This window comes from Grammomys surdaster, unplaced genomic scaffold (genome assembly GCF_004785775.1).
Source record: "Grammomys surdaster isolate TR1022 unplaced genomic scaffold, NIH_TR_1.0 188, whole genome shotgun sequence".
NCBI lineage: Eukaryota > Metazoa > Chordata > Mammalia > Rodentia > Muridae > Grammomys > Grammomys surdaster.
The window spans coordinates 1978779-1982210 of record NW_021604633.1 but is presented as its reverse complement, the minus strand read 5'-3'; positions in this window follow the sequence as shown (position 1 = coordinate 1982210).

Below are 3432 nucleotides of genomic sequence, written 5' to 3'. Positions count from 1 at the left end.
AGCCAGCAAGATGACAATGTGATGTGGCAAAAAGCGAAACTTCCATTCCCTAGCCCTCTTTTCATCTGGGACAATACTGCAAGATGCCTGGCAGGTGCCACTCACATTTAGGGTGTGTCTTTCCTCTTCAAACAACTTAACCATAGACATACACAGCAGCTTGCCTCTTAGTTGATTATATTCCCAATAAAGCTGATAAAAATTTAACCAGCACATTGCCCAGGACAAATGTGCAGCAACCTGAAGTCATGGAGGACAGAGAGTTTGCCCATAGGACAATATCACTCAAACTGTGACAACTCTGAGTCACAGGTGGATGTCTAATGAATGCCATATACGATCTCAACCACTGCCATGCAGCACCAAAAGTCCAAAGCAATGAATCCAAAATAAATCATTTCTCTCTAAACATTGTCTCCAGCACTTTGCTTTAGTCAAGAAAAGCTGACTGAGCTATGAGTGAACTGGAACAGGAAATGACAGGTTTATTTAACATTTTTTTTCAATTCTTAAGAACTTTTTAAAAATGCTTGTGAGCAAAGAAATGTGACTACCTCTCCAGGCTGTACACACAGAAACACATGCCCTCAGAAAAATAACAGGAAATGTTCCTCAAGCATGGATTGGAATCATTATTAAAAGTACTTTATTTTACTCTTTGACAATTTCATATAGAATGTATCTTGATCATAATCACTCAGCTTTTCCTTCTCTCTCCCTTTAGATGACCCCCAACCTATCCTTCTCCCATTTTTGTTTCTTATTCATTTTTATACACCAATGAATGCAGGTAATACTAACCATGAATGTATACATGCATATACATACACAGAAGAGTGAGGCATATCACGATCATTTTGAAGCAGCCACTTCTAGGCCTAAAATTGTCAAAGCCTACTTTAAGAAGGGTTCTTAAATGCTGTAATATTTGAGCCAGCCATTACAGTCAATGCAGAAACCATGACTGGGAGAGTGAAGATGATTCTAGGAAAGGCAGAAAGAATGTGCAAGAGACAGAATATGAGAGGACTGCTGGTCAATACCATGCCAGCTAGCAAGTATATTTTCTTAGTGTCTTTTAAAGGCAAGCAACACAAATCATGACCAATTCCAGGAAGTTGAACAATGACCACAACTGCTTCTGTGGTTTGTTTATGGTACACAGTATCTGTTTGACTAAGGCCATTTCCTTCAGGCTATGAGTCTCTCAAGGACCTATGTGCACATGGAGGAACTTTGCAGGGTACATTGCACATTTTAATTAAAAACAAACATCAATATCAGAAGACTCATTCATGATTAATCACCAACAAAATTCAGCCAAAGGTAACTCCGGAAGTTTCTCTCACTCTGTAACCTCCCTTCAAGCTCACCACCTACCAGCAATAGTAGAAAGGAAATGTTATTAGGCCAAAAGGAGGATGTGGACCAGTTTAGAAGTAGTTCTTTTGGGCAATTCCAATCCTTGTTGTCAGGATATCAGAAGTTCAGTTCACACAAATCAGCAACAGCAGTTTAAGCCAGAAGAAACTGTGAGGCTCAGCCAATCAGCCTGAATCTGCAAAAATAGCAACAAGCTGCTATAATATCCCAAGAAGTTCTTCTGTGTTTTCCCCTCTCTAAAGTAACAACAAAGAATGATCAGTGAAGAAGGCAATGCAAACCAATGACACAGCATCATCAGCAAAGACCAGCATCAGCAAAACTCAATGAAGACCAGCAAGGTGAACCAATGCCACATAGTGTCATCCACTGTCTGTTGAGTTATACTTATATCCTTTCCAAATATCATGTGTCCTCTCATGCTTCAACTCCAGCAAAACATCACATGCCCCTTTTTTTCAGGCAACTTTCAGAAAAATACCATGTATCTGTCTTCAGCAAAGCATCCTCGCATGTGTCTGCTTCATCAAAGTATCCTCTCATCAGTTTCTCAGAAAAACATCACATGACACAACTGAAATCTCCAAAGAAACCAGAAACTTCCACTTCACCCACTAGCACCTATTTATAGGCTTGCGGATAATTTGAATTTCTTGAAACTGAAGCATCTGAATTCTTAAGGGGTCAACAGCAGAGAAAAGCTAATTCTGCCCTTTGTTCTGAAGCTGTAATTCCTCAAGTGTTAAATGGCGGTAACATCATCATTTAGCTAAAGAAACTACCTGTGATGGGTGTGGACAACAGCCATGTGCCCATAGAAAGTGATAGATTGTAAAAGTCATGTGGGGATGAAGAACAAGAGAAGGAGATTGGTATAGCATGGCTTGTAGGCAGTGGGAAATGGATCCAACACTCTTCATGAGGTCCAACGCTATCATTGATGACAGGTTCCATCTTGGAACCAACATTGTGTCAGACATACCAAATGCCTGTCATATCATCTGTAAATTTCTTCACATGCCTTAGCTGCTCTCATGATGGCACATTATCCACAGATTGATGAGGTGAAAATTGGCACAGAGTGGGAATCTAAGAGTATACTATCAGAAAAAAAGTCTGCACCCATCTAATTGGTCACTGCAACAAAACACCACAGCCTGGGGAGCTTAAACCATGACATCAATTTTCTCATTTCTCTGGGGACTAGAAGCCCAAGGACAAGGTATCAGAAGAAGTAGGTCACCTTCTCTCCATGTCTTCCAGTGGCCTGAATTCTGTGTATAAACATTCCCAGTATCCTCCTCTGTGTGTTCAAGTTTCTCCCTTTGAGAAGGACAATAGTTTCACTGAAATAATACTCAACATAATGGCTTCTTAAAGGCCCTCTGTCTGGATACACTCATAAGCTCTTTCATTGTAGATGTTAGGGCTTCAGGGCATAGATTTGTTGGAAACATAGTTTAAGCCAGCACAGAGCTCAAGCTGAAATTATGTTTTTCTCTGAAGATATGACACAAGTGTTTTCACTATGATGTCTGGATCCAACTGCTACAGGCAGGAACATAGTCTCATGCTTTATAAGTAGCAAGTTCCCATGTTATTGTCTATCAGCATGTTACATGAGAGAAGCAGTCAATACTTTAGTGGAAAGCAGATTATTATCATAATTAAACATGCTTCTTCTGGACACCATGCAGTGCTTTAGTTTAAAATGTATCAAGTTGAGATAGATTAATAGTGTGTTTGCTGCATAAACATGAAGGCCTAGGTTCAAATTCATTGTAACCACATAAGGCCAGGCACAATGGTTTACCTCTCTAATTCCAGTGTCAGGAAGATTTGGGGGCAGGTAGATTCCTGGATCGCCCTTTGGAAAACATTACTTCTCTGCAAGTATCCAGAGTAAAACCGGAAAGTACAAATTACCCAGTGTTTCCTTTATCCTTATACAGAGTCTTTGTGGATACTCAGCTGTGTGATCAAAGCTTTAAAACAAATCAATTGGTTAGAGATCGAGTACAAGAATCAGTTGGGGTTTTTTCCCCTTCC